Below are 13,154 nucleotides of genomic sequence, written 5' to 3'. Positions count from 1 at the left end.
ACCCGTGACTCTCCTCGGTCACGCCAGCTGGCCCCGACAGGGAAGTCATGGACCACTCCCCGACGCCGGCGAGGAGCCAAGCCTGGGAAGTACTCATAGAACCATAACTGCAACAAAAATAACATTCAGCATACGAATCAAAAAGCCGAAATGGAACAAGAAAGGGAAAAGATCATCACCTCTACGACTCTCCACAGGCCGTAAACAGTGACAGGGGACTCGTCATTCAGCTGACGGCAGCCATGACGTAGAGATAGAAGAAGATCCGCGTATCCAAGACTGGCCCAGCTGTAGGATCCTATCTCGGGAATCCTGGCCAAAGAAGGGAGGTAACAGAGGAGCACGCGTGAACTCCTGTCAGGAGAGAGGGTCATAGAGATCAGGATCAAGATGAAGATCCGCACCCGCTGCTCGGCCGTCGTGTCCTCCATATCAAAGCCGCGAGCAAGAACTGAAGCTGACTCCGATCGTCCACTCCTAGGACCACCTCGTGACACCGGACGAGTCCTGATGTGCTGAACGATCGGACCTAACAAATCAGCTACCTCAGCCGATGTCCAGGATAGATCAGACATCTGGCCTACTGCTCGGTCGGTAAAGCGCAGCCCGCTGATCATACTGAAGTCTAAAGGGGTCACCGTCATCTCCCCCCAGGCAAAGTGAAACGTGTTGGTAGTATCCCAAAAATACTCCAACAACGCACGAACAACCGTCGCGCCGCAACCCCGGGGGCTGCGAAACCCTACAATCGCCGCATAAAAATCGACCAAGCCAGACGCCTCCCATAGGGCGCTCGTAGCAGGATCCTCTGTAATGACCTGGTGAAGTCGAGGAATCAAATCACCGGCCCCGGAACCATGTTGGCGAAGTGTGCCATCGACTATGCCGGAAAGTGCACGATGAGAAACGTGGTTTTCACGGCAGAAAACCAACTGGTCTGGAGTCCAGGGAGGCGGAACCCACCTACCCCTACTCGTAGAAGTCCGAGGCTGGGACTCCAAGACGTCGTCGTCCACGCCCTCAGGGACAGTGGGAGTGTCCTCCCGAAAAGCCCGACGCCGACCGCGGGTAGAAAGGTCGCAATCTCGTCGTCTAGGCATGCTATTGTCAAAATCTAAATGTTTAGCATCATTTCCTAAACATTTAATTCAAATTGCATATTTATAATAAAATCTAAATACTTAGCATCGTTTCCTAAGCTATTTAGTTGTTTATTAAATTATATGCTAAATTTTATCAAAATCTAAATGTTTAGCATCATTTCCTAAACATTTTAAAATTGCAAAATAATAATCTAAATACTCGGCATCATTTCCTGAGTTATTTAATTGTTTATTGAATTATACGCTAAATTTTTACCTCAAGGCTAAAAATTGGCAAAAATTATAGTATTTAGTTTCTCCATGACAAACTGATACTACAGTGCTCCTATCCGCATGATACTATGTTCTCCATGACAATATAGTACATATACATCAACACATCATTTCACAAGATTCATCACTATTTTTTCACCATTTCAAAGCATGAACATTATCTCACAAAGTAGCACCCAAAAATGGTGATTAGCTCAATTCTCCATCTAATCATGCAATTTTTATCTCGAATTTCTCACAAACACACATGTACACATATACAAATAAAATCATGGCAAGAATTTCAACATAAAGCTTCAAAATCAAAAACCCCCAAATTGATTTTTTTTAGGGTTTGTCATGAAATTGTTAATGTGAAGCAAATTCAAAGCAAAAATCAAAGGGAACTTACATGGATGTGTGTAAAAAGTCGAAAATGAGGAGAAGATCGAGGAATTACAGCAAATTGGTGAGATCGAACTCCAAAATTCAAAAACAAATTCCCGGCCACCAGCACGACTGCCGCGACACGGTCAACAATAACCGTGACACGGCGAAGCAGTCCCGTGTCACGGCGAGCTTCAAAGCTCACGGAGCTCCGATGATTTAGGCGGCAGTTCCGGCGGACACAGCAACAAAAGCAGCAAACAACAACAGCAAGGCAGAAGCAAAACGAGACAAAAGAAAATAAAAAAAAAAGAAAACAAAAATCAGAACAACCGTGTCACGGTTGCCCTTAACCGTGTCACGGTAAGCTTTGACGGCCGGCGGTTCACCTCAAATGTGGCGCGGCAGTTTTTGGTAAGAGAGAAGTAAAAATGGTGAAGGGTGAAAACAAGTGTGAAGAAGCAAATGTGAAATGGTGAAGTGTGAAAGCAAGTGTGCGAATTTAAAGACAGAAAAGGACAAAAAGAAAAAGCAACCGTTGCTTTGACTAATTCAAACAGCGAAATAAAAAAGAAAAAAAAAAAAAGAAAAATAATAGGGGTCCCGTGACACGGTATACTAGTCCCGTCTGACGGGAATCCCTGACCGTGTCACGGGAACCTGGTGACGTGGCGCGGCAAAACTGAGCTTGGTCAGGGAATATTCTTGGCCTTTTGACCAGTTTGACTGATTTTCCGAGCTTATTGGGCGATTTTTTTTCGCTAGAATTACGCGGAAAATCTCAACTGATATTTAAGGGGGACTAAAATTACCATTTTACCCCTAGCAAGCGTCAAAGTCTATTTTTCGGCATTTTAAGCATTCACTTATCAATTTTCAGCAACCGTCGTTTTCCTCAGGCTTGGAAAGCGTTATCGGTGGATTTTTCTTCAAGTATAGAAAACCGCCAAGTCGGCTTTCCTCAGGCATGGAAAGCATCATCCGCGGATTTTTCTTCAAGTATAGAAAACCACGAAATTTCTTTGTCGGCTTTCCTCAAGTATGGAAGGCATTATCGGTGGAATTCTTCAAGTATAGAATGACACCAAATTCATACGTCGACTTTCCTCAGGCATGGAAAGTATTATCCGGTAGCTTTCTTCAGGCTTAGAAAGCTACCAAACTCATCTGTCAGCTTTCCTCAAGCATGGAAAGCATTTCAACAAACGTCATCCGGTGGATTCCTTCAAGCATAGGAAGCTACCAAATTCATTTGTCACCGATACACTGGTGTCAGATATGTATTATATCCCTTTACTCTTTTATCTGTAGAACTAACATTTTTCTGCAGGTATCGGCGTATACAGAGTGATTTAGGATCGCAGAACGTCTTAAATCATTCTCCGTCCCTATCGACTACTTTGACTATCGTTTTCGAAACTGACGTTTCTACAAACTCAGTCAAAGTGGGGGCTTCTGTAGACACCTAAAAATGTCTCCCCAAAACCAAGCCCGATGATAAATAACCTTTCGCCGCCACTGTTGGTCGGGTTTAGTATTTAATCCCGAGAGTGCTTAAAAAATCGTATTTTATTAAATTCATATATTTGAAAGGTCCATGGATCAGTCTTGGTGTTTGGTAAAAGCATAGTTTTAATTTGTTAATTAATTTTAAGCCCAAACCTTTTTTTTATTTTATTATTATTTTATTATTTTTGGCCCAAATATTTTATTTATTATTTTCTCATTTTAGCCCGAATATTAAGAGTCAGAAAAAAGCCCGTAATTATCAATCGGCACTCAAAAAGCCGAAAGAAATTAGGGTTAAAAAATGAATTTAGACGGAAAAGTGGACTGGAGTTGACCGTGTCACGGGAACACTTCCCGTCTGACGGTGGGACTTCCCGTGACACGGGAGGTCTGCCGTGACACGGGAAGCTCCGCGTCCTTTCCGCGTAAACCCTTAACGCGTTTTCCGTTCCGTTTTCTGAAAATTTCCCGCGACACTCCAAAGACTGACCGTGTCACGGGAACTTGTACCGTCTGACGGTACAGTCTAACCGTGTCACGGTACACTCTGACCGTGTCACGGGATATTTTTTAGGGTTTTTTTATCATTTTAGGGTTCCGTGTGCTCTCTCAGCACATTTCCCTATAAATACCCCCTCATTTCTGATGAACGGGGGCAACCAGAATTCGATTATTCTTATTTTTCTCTCTTCTATGCTCTTAACCTAAACACTAGCCTACCCTCTTCACTTCAAAATTCCCTCTTCAAGCACTCAAAGGAGTCCATATTTTACTCGAGGTTCTATCCTTAAACCAAGGCGTGAAAGGTAGAATCGTTTGAGGGTTTGGCCCCAAAATTAATCTTGTTTTTATTTAATTTAATTTAATTTTTGTTTTATTATTTCCTTGAAGTTACTGACTCGTTTTATTATTTTGTAGTTGCAAGCAAACAGATTCAAAGTAAGAGTTATGCTCTTTTTATTATTATTTTTCTAACGATTTTTCTGTTGTTAGAATTATGATTAAATTGGTTCTTTTTATGTTTGTATTAATTCTATTATCTATTTTGATCACAATATTGCATGTTAAAGGGAATATGTAATTGAAAATCACGACTAATAAGATAATTTGGACAACCGGTTTAGGTTCCTTTTTAATCTTGTTGTTTAATCAAGTGATCACCAAATATTTAGAATTATATGTGCATTAATTTTGAACCAATTTAGTTAAATAATAGTTTGGAGCGAATTGAATTATTGTTTGTATGCCTTTGAGATCACAGGAATGTTTTTCACTATAAGAATCGAGTAAAGGCCAATACGGGCGAATGTGACTCCATGACTCACTTCGTACCATCATCCCCGATCCTCCTTTCGTGGTTCCGAACCATATGGAGTTAGTAATCTCATGGATTATGAATGGGGTGTAACCTTCACGGGTCAATCGTTGCCTTCGTTGTCCCTTTATCGTGGTTGCCTTTTATGATCCGTGAACGGTTTACAAGTTCCTAAAAAAACTTGTTGGCGGCTCCCTACTTTATTTGTCCCTAATCGTAATGTCAATTCCCACTTCCTATGAGTGCCAAGCATATTCACAACATGCTTTTTAATGTAGGCGCACTTCGAACAACGCCTACAGGGACAAAGATAAAATAAAATAAAATAAAAATAAACAAAGGACGAAATAAAACAAAACCACGACAAATAGAATAAAATAAATAAAAAAGAAATAGATAAAATGAAATAGAAAATAAAAGACATAAAACTAAACTAATAAAAATAAACAAAAACTATACAAGCAAATAAAGTAAAATAAAATACGAAAATAAACTAAAGCTAATAAAATGAAGTAAATAAACTAAAACGCTCCAATATCACCAAATAAACAAGAAACTTTATTAAAAACAAAACAAGAGAAAGAAAGGGAAAATAAGATAAAATAAACACGAAAATGACTCTAAAACTACTCCCTAAGAGTGACATAAATGTCACTCATCACCCTTCTCTTTCATCTTCCTTTTTCTTAGTCTTTTTGCCTTTTCTTTATTTTGATTTCCAAGCTTGTGTTTTGTAGGTATCATGTGCCGAAAGAAAGAGGACTTCAAGGAGCCAAGTAAGCTGTTCTGCGTGGGATACTGCGCGGCTACTGTGCGGGCGCACATCCTTGGCTGTGCGGGCGCGCAGCCCTGTCAGAACCCGCGCAGCGAAGCTGATGAAACAGAGCCAAACAAAGAGTTTGTGCGGCCTTCTTTGCGGTCTCCGTGCGGGCGCGCAACCTGCTGCGCAGGCGCGTAACTTTATTGTGCGAGCGCGCCTCATTTCCCCGTACCCTCAAAAGTTGCGGCCGCGCAATATTCTTAGAGGGCGCACATTACTACTGCGCGGGCACGCATACTTCGTTTGCGGGCGCGCACCGTCGGGTTTCTGATTTCTTTGCACCTTGTTGCTCAAGTTTCTTTCTTTTGGGGGAGCCACATATATATAGTCTGGACACTTTGTAATGAAAAACACTTAGTTCTAATTCCATAGAATATTAGCCTAATCTAGAGAGAGAAATTAAACTGTTACTCAAATTTCCTTATTGTATTCAACTTTGCTCAAAGTTAATCTTCAATCAAGAAAGACTTCAAGTTTTCATCTTTCATTAATCCTTTATTTAGTAATCTCTAATCCTTTCCTTTAGCTTTATTTATTTTCTTTATTGTTGCTTATTTTTGTTAATCTTATTAGTTCATCTAGTTGTTATTGATTTCATTGTTTTTAATCATGTTTTGTTTTGAGTTTCTTGAGTTTGTTTCTAGTTTTGATATTATGTTTAATCTCCCTTCTCTAGGCTAATCTTTTAGCTAGGGGAAGGGGTGGAAAATATGTGTTCATATTGGATTAATGATGATGGTTGGATTGAACTCATGCCATAAATTGATGAAAGACATGATTTTTGATAGCTTAGCTTGAGATTATTGTTGCACTCTATTTGATGTTTTCTAGTTTGAATGCATGAAAGTGATTTGAACTAGATTAAGATCATCCCTATTTTAATGATTTCATGAGAATGAGTTATTAAAGTGGAATTTTTTTAATTGTTCTTCTTTATTCTCTTGATTTGATTGTAACTAATAGGATGCATGAGAATGATCCTTATTAGTATAGACCTCTTTCATTGATTTGCCTAGACTATTGCATGTGAATGAATTGTTTAGGTAGAATATTGTGTTCTTTGGCATATGTTTCATGATAATCATTATTATTCCCCTCTTTCTAATCATATTTGACACCCCCGTATCCCTAGCGTTATTTTCCCTTGATTTTAATCATCATTTTCTTGCTTATTTGTAGTTTTAGTGTTCTTTACTCAACAAAACCAACAAAAAAATCCCCTTTTTACTGTTGCATTAGTGAACATTGATGTTGAATTAGTGTGCTTCCCTAGTGGTTCGACCCTTTACTTGCCACTAACTAGTTTGGTGTAAGTTTAGGTATTATAAATGATTAATTTGATTAGGGTAGTAGTTTAACGACCTATTCAACCCTTGATCAAGGTCATCAAGTGCAGTACTGATGATCACAGAGTATAGTTTCTGCTCATCAAGAAAAATATATTTTAAATGAGAAGGGAGAGATTTTAGTACAGGTTTCTTAACCTTTGCAGGTTTTGATTCCTGAACTAAATTTACTACCTTCATGGTCTCTTTGGGGTCTAAATCTTCTAGGGAAAGAGCTTTTTCAATGACATTTAGTTCATTACCCCCAAACGCTTGCATTATCTGCAGATAAATCTCCACAAAGAATTTCCTCTAAGGGATCCCTTGCAAGAACCTGTGGTAAGCTATCATCACAAATATTATCCATTATATCAATCACATCAATTAAGCAACAATTTTCATCTAGCATAAGTCCTTTCAAAACTTTCCCTAAATTAAAAGTAACATTATCATCACCAACAGAAAGGGTTAGTTTACCATTTTTGACATCAATAATGGCTCCTGCAGTATGGAGAAAAGGCCTACCTAATATAATGGGAATTCGTGTATCCTCAGCCATGTCTAAAACAACAAAATCAACAGGATAAAAAATTTACCAACTCTGACAAGGACATCCTCTAAAATACCTAAAGGGTACTTAACAGAACAATCTGCCATTTGCAAAGTTATATTAGTAACTTTTAAATCACCCATATTAAGTTTAGCACAAACAGACGATGGCATAACACTGACACTAGCACCCAAATCACACAAAGCTTTATCGATGAAAACATTTCCTATATGACAAAGGGATAGAAAAACTACCAGGATCCTTTAACTTAGGAGGGGATTTGCAATAAATCACTACATTCCTCTGTAAAAGCTACAGTTTCCACCTCATCAAAGGCCCTTTTCCTAGTCAAAATATCTTTCATAAACTTAGCATATGCAGGAACCAGAGTGATTAAATCAGTGAAAGGAACTGTTACCTGCAAGTTTTTCACAACCTCCAAAAACTTACCGAATTGTTTATCAAACTTACTCTTCAATTGTCTATTGGGGAATGGTAGTTTGATAACTGGGCTCTTCACATCTTCTCCCTTATCCTGAGATTTACCCTGCAAAGAAACATTAGAAGGGTTAGCATCTTTTTGTAGCCCTGCAGGGTTAACAGGATTAGCGTTTGGTATAGAGGAATTCGGATCAGGAATACGTCCATCTTCCTTTGGCACAGGAGGTCCATAATAATGTGAACCACTCCTTAAAGTGATTTCATTGGCATGATCTGTGGGATGGATTGGTTGCGATGGTAGAGCTCCCTGCTGACGGGTTTGTAGGGTAGATGAAAGGTGCGCAATTTGATTATCCGTGATTTTATTGTGAGCTATAATTGAATCAATTGGTGCATCCCTACTCTCCATATGCTTTTGCATGTTTGTAAGCATTGATCTAATTTTTGTCATAGCAGGGTCAGAAGATGAGGAGGGTTGTTCTTGGTTTTTCGGGCCAGAATTAGGATGGTAATATTTCTGCTGTGGTGGAGGTTGCTGTTGTGTTGGTTGTGAAGGTGGAGGGTTTTGTACATTGGTACTCCGGTTAGAATGATATGGATGGTTCCGGAGACCAGGATTATAAGAGTTAGAGTATGGGTTATTTTGCTTATAGGTTTGAAAGGCATTAACTTGCTCCATAGAACTCCTACAATATTGCTCCCAATGCCCTACAATTCCACAATTTTCACAAAAAGCTTCATTGTTAGCAGCAGTGTAAACATTAGCTACAGAGTTAGGAGTAACAGTAAGACTATCTAGTTTCTGAAAAATAGATGTTAATTGAGTCTGCAAAAAGGATACAGAATCGACATTATGCTTTCCTTTTTTAGTAAACCCTCTTAGATTCCCGTATTGGGAATTGTGTATTTCCATATCTTCGATAACCTGTCCTGCATCTTCTACATTAATATTCATGAATCTCCCACTAGCTGGAGAATCTAGAACTAATCTAGATGAATTTCCAAGTTCATTGTAAAAGGCTTGGATTAATTGCCATTGTGTCAGATTATGGTGGGGGCATTTTCTCTGTAGATCCTTGAACCTCTCCCAAGCCTCATATAGAGTTTTATCGACCTCTTGGGCAAAGTTCTGAATAGCACTCTTTAGTACGGCTGTTCTCTCTGCAGGGTAATATTTATTATAAAAATTCAAGGCAAGAGTTTCCTAGTCAATAATACCAAGTGCAGTTCTATTCAAACCATTAAACCATAATTTAGCTTTTCCACATAATGAAAAGGGAAAAAGAATCTCCCTTATTTGGTCCTGCGTGACCCCAGCTTGTTTAATGGTGTTACAATACTGGCAGAAATCTACAATGTGAAGATTATGATCTTCACCCTTAGCCCCACTAAATTGCTTCCTCTCTATCATTGTGATTGTTTCGGGGTTTTTTGTGTCCCTTAGGAGAGTTACAGCTCAAGACTGGATTCACAAGATCGCATGTACTTGCAAAACAAACGGACCGTCGGATGGTCGGCGGTCTGCCTCCAAAGATTAAGTTAGTAAAGTGTTCGAAATAAAATGTGCGGAAATAAAGTTATCTACTCAGATTCCAAGGTCGGGTATTGTGTTGTCTGTTTCTTGAGAACGACAGCTCTGTAATAAATGTTGATGTGACGTCTCATGTCCCAATAAATGAGGGAATTATCTCTATTTATAGGGTCTTTTGGGGAAGTGTGCCTTCCCTAGGGCTTGATGACTTAGGGATTAGGGCACGCCGTTTTGCGGCGCCTCAAAGTTTTCGCCTTTGAAGGCCGCCATTTCAGAGGCAATATCTGAGTGACACGTGTCGCTCATCCTAAGAGGTCATTTGGGTGTCTCTTAGGGAGACACGCGTTGCTGCCCTATTGGTCCACTTTGGATCATCAAACACCCTAGATCAAGGGTGGTATCTGCCTGACACGTGTCACCATCTGGAAGGTCCAAGGTGGCGCCCCTTCCAATGACACGTGGAAGACTCCGATTAGGCCACTTGGCCGGGTATAAAATACCCAAAACATTTTCCCCTCATAGGGGTCACGTGCTTGGCACATGACGCCTGTGATAGGTGTCGGCATCTGATTGGCCGATTTATTACCTTTTACTGTTGGGGAATCTAGGGTTTTAACCCCAGTTTTTCACCCCCTCTATAAATAGAAGGTTGACTTCTCCTTGGATTCACACTTGCGTCAATTTTTAAGAGAATCTTAAATCTTCTGACTTTAAAAGACTTTGACTTTCCATAGCATCCGACAGTCGGCCCTTTTAGTTCGCCTGCTCAACAGACGCCCAAGACCGACGACTCTCGTTACCTTCTTCTAAGGTAACCGCCTGATCTTTTTTTTGCTTTTTTTCTTTGCATTTTTTCTTTACCAAAAATGGTTTCCCAAACGCACCAGGCACGACCTAGGTTAGCAATCAGCCGGTCACCGGGGACGGCTGAATCTTGAACTAGGAGTGTCGAATGCTTGTTTGAGAACTTTGGTTTAAGTACATCTCCGAATCCGACAGTGTCTATGCCTCTGCAAGACACGATGGCCAGAACAAAGCAAACAACAAGGAGATAAAGGGAGGATGGTTCTTTTTACCATTTGGACAGTGAGACTGTCAATTCTGATGGCTCCATTAGGGTTCCTGTCTCTGAAATAAGTAGAGACCCGCCTAGCATCGTCGACACTCCAAATGACTCTTTTTTGGAGGAGTGCGACAAGGAATTTGAAAACCCCGGGCCGAGTGGATCGGTGCCAGATGATGAGCTGGGGGAGGACACTGCTGGCAGCAGCCAGCAGTCCCCTAGCTCCGAAGAGAACTCTTTTAGGGTTATTTCTTTCCCTTTTTCATGCTTTCTTCTCTTATTTTTGGTCCTTTTTCCTTAGGTTTCTCTTTCTCCTCTTTTCTTTATGGTTCTCGTGTTTTCCTTTTATTTGGCTCTTTTTCCTTTTATTTCCTTTCTTTGTTTGCTTGTGTAGGTATTTGGAGAATCACCTTTGCAAAGGAATCGAGTTGGGGCCTTAATGATCAAGTAAGGAAGAAGCATTTGGCTAGAGAGGGCTTAGAGAGGCCTTGGAGAGGCCTCGGAGAGGTCTCCAAGGTATTTCCAGCAGGCCGCGGGCGCGGGTCAGTGGAGCCGCGGGCGCGGGCTTAAGAAGAGCAAATTGCAAGATTTTGGCAGGAGCTTCCCGCGGTTGCCCCGCGGGCTCTCCACGGGCGCGGGAAATCTGGAGAGGGCGCTCCATCTCAGAGAGACCGCAACCCCCTGATTGAGTTTTAGGAGCAGGGGATTGGCCGCGGGCGCGGGTGCTACCCAGAAAGCCCGCGGAGGGTTCCGTACCCATTTCTCCGCGGCAGCGGATTCATCGAGAGAGACCGCGGGATTTGCCGGTTTCTTCTTTACCTATAAATAGAATTGTAATTCCTTTTCAAAAGGGACTTTTTGATGATATTTCATTAGCTTAGTTTTAGAGAGAGAATTTAGAGAGAAGTTAGAGAGAAGTTCTTGGTTTTGGATTTGTAACTCAACATTTGATCAATCAAGTTTGGATTTCTTCATTTTCAATCATCAATATTAGTGAGAATCTCTTCCTTCTTTCATCTTTTACTTACTTGCTATTTGATTTTTGCTTGTTGCTTGTTCTTCTTTGGATTTGAATTTGATATTGTTGAATATTTTGATTTCTCTTAGATTTTGATATAGAATGAAGATTAATGCAATTTCTAAATATTTGTTCTTGAATTTCACCATGATTAGTGAGTAGATTAGTTGCTAGGGAAAGGGGGAAGCATGTTTGATTAACGAAATTGCTAGTTGATGCTCTTCGATTGATTGATTTGTTGCAATTAAATTGGTTGACATAGTTTTGCATGTGATTGATTAGACTAGGAGTGATCAACCTATAAGATTAATCTAGATTGCATTGAAACTCTTAATGACATGAACAATTGAATTGAAAGTTGCTCTAATTGATTGGGTTTGCTTGTGATTCTTCTTGATTTGCCTTTCATAGTGACACCTAGATTGGCCTATAGGAGATAGCATTTGAACTCTCTTGATTGCTACTATTGTTTGTCCATTGCAATACTTGAATTAATTGATTGAGCTCTAAACTAGCATTATCATTGAACTTGCATGTGGAACCCATATCCCTAGTGTTTAGACCTTTGTAATACTTGATTAGACTTGTTTTAGTTTACCATAGTGCCAACCATAATCTCAACTCCATCTTCGAGGTAGATTGACTTAGACTCTAGTTTTCATCATTGCATTCCCTAGGGATCGACCCTTAACTTGCCCTATATTCATATAAGGTTGATTAGGTGTTTACAAATTTTGTTTGATTTGGGGGAAGGGTAGATAACGACATTCATTTTCCTTTTGTCAAAATGGCGCCGTTGCTGGGGAATGCTATTGGTGCTTAGCTTTTGTTGTTGAGTCAACTTCATTTTAATTGAAAAAAAAAAAATACAAAAAGATTTTGTTTCTTTAGGCTACACTTGTAGCCGTGCTACTAATATTTTCTTTGAAGTTTTGCATGCATAGAGCTCGTGATCGATCCATTGTGCCTTTTGACCCGGAAATTGAAAGGACTCTCTCAAGGAAAAGAATAGCTAATCGATCCTTGGGGTATATTTCTTCAAGTGAAGAAGAGATGGAAGAAGAGCAAGGCATGGGAGAAAATCCGAGAGTGGCCTTGAAGGAGCTAGGAATACCCGGTGCTTATAGGTTTGAGAGCGGCATAGCTCCGCCTAAAACACCGGCAAATGATTTCGAGATTTGGCCGGCCATGATCACCTTAATTGAGAGGAGGCAATATAGTGGGGCTAAGAATGAGAGCCCGTTGAACCATCTTAAAGAATTTGAAAAATATTGCAACACCATCAAAGTCAACAGAGTTTCTCAAGAGTTCATATGCCTCAAGTTGTTCCCCTTCTCTCTCATAGGAAGATCCTTAGAGTGGCTAGATAAAGAAGTGAAGCCCAACTCCTTGAGAACATGGGATGATGTTACATAGGCCTTCTTGTCCCGCTTCTACCCTCAAAAGAAGACGGCGGAAGCAAGAGCCTTGATTCAAGGGTTCAAGCAAAGGCTAAATGAAAGCCTTTACGAAGCATGGGAGAGATACAAAGAGTATCAAAGGGAGTGCCCTCACCACGGAATCCCAACATACCAAGTGGTCCAAATCTTCTATGGCGGTTTAAGTCCCCAAGGCAAGTCATGCCTTGATGGGGGGGCCGGGGGTCCTATCATGAACAAGACCGAAGAAGAAGTGGTGGACATTATTGAGGACGAGGTGACGTACTATAGATATTGGCAAGATGGGGAGAGATAGACTCTTTAAGCAAGCAATCTTCATTGTACTCGGTAGACCATCTAAATACGATCAACAACCTTTCCTCCCAAATGACAAACTTGGGAAAGGAGATGACCGCAATCAA

The 13,154-nt window shown here is 40.5% G+C and overlaps 1 non-coding gene and 1 pseudogene across 1 annotated transcript; one reads left to right on the top strand and one right to left on the bottom strand.

The window, feature by feature from the left end:
* The first annotated feature begins 8,745 nt into the window (after window positions 1–8,745).
* Window positions 8,746–8,852, top strand: LOC145641300 (small nucleolar RNA R71). Its single transcript, XR_014115345.1, has one exon. It is a non-coding gene; the product is annotated as a small nucleolar RNA R71 (small nucleolar RNA).
* A 3,925-nt stretch (window positions 8,853–12,777) lies between these two features.
* LOC145641309 (small nucleolar RNA R71) lies at window positions 12,778–12,876 on the bottom strand (annotated as a pseudogene).
* Window positions 12,877–13,154: the final 278 nt, after the last annotated feature.

Source organism: Chenopodium album, chromosome 7 (assembly GCF_948465745.1).
Source record: "Chenopodium album chromosome 7, dcCheAlbu1.1, whole genome shotgun sequence".
Taxonomy (NCBI): domain Eukaryota; kingdom Viridiplantae; phylum Streptophyta; class Magnoliopsida; order Caryophyllales; family Amaranthaceae; genus Chenopodium; species Chenopodium album.
Note: the sequence above shows the minus strand (reverse complement) of the source record. Positions and strands in the feature narration are given on the sequence as shown.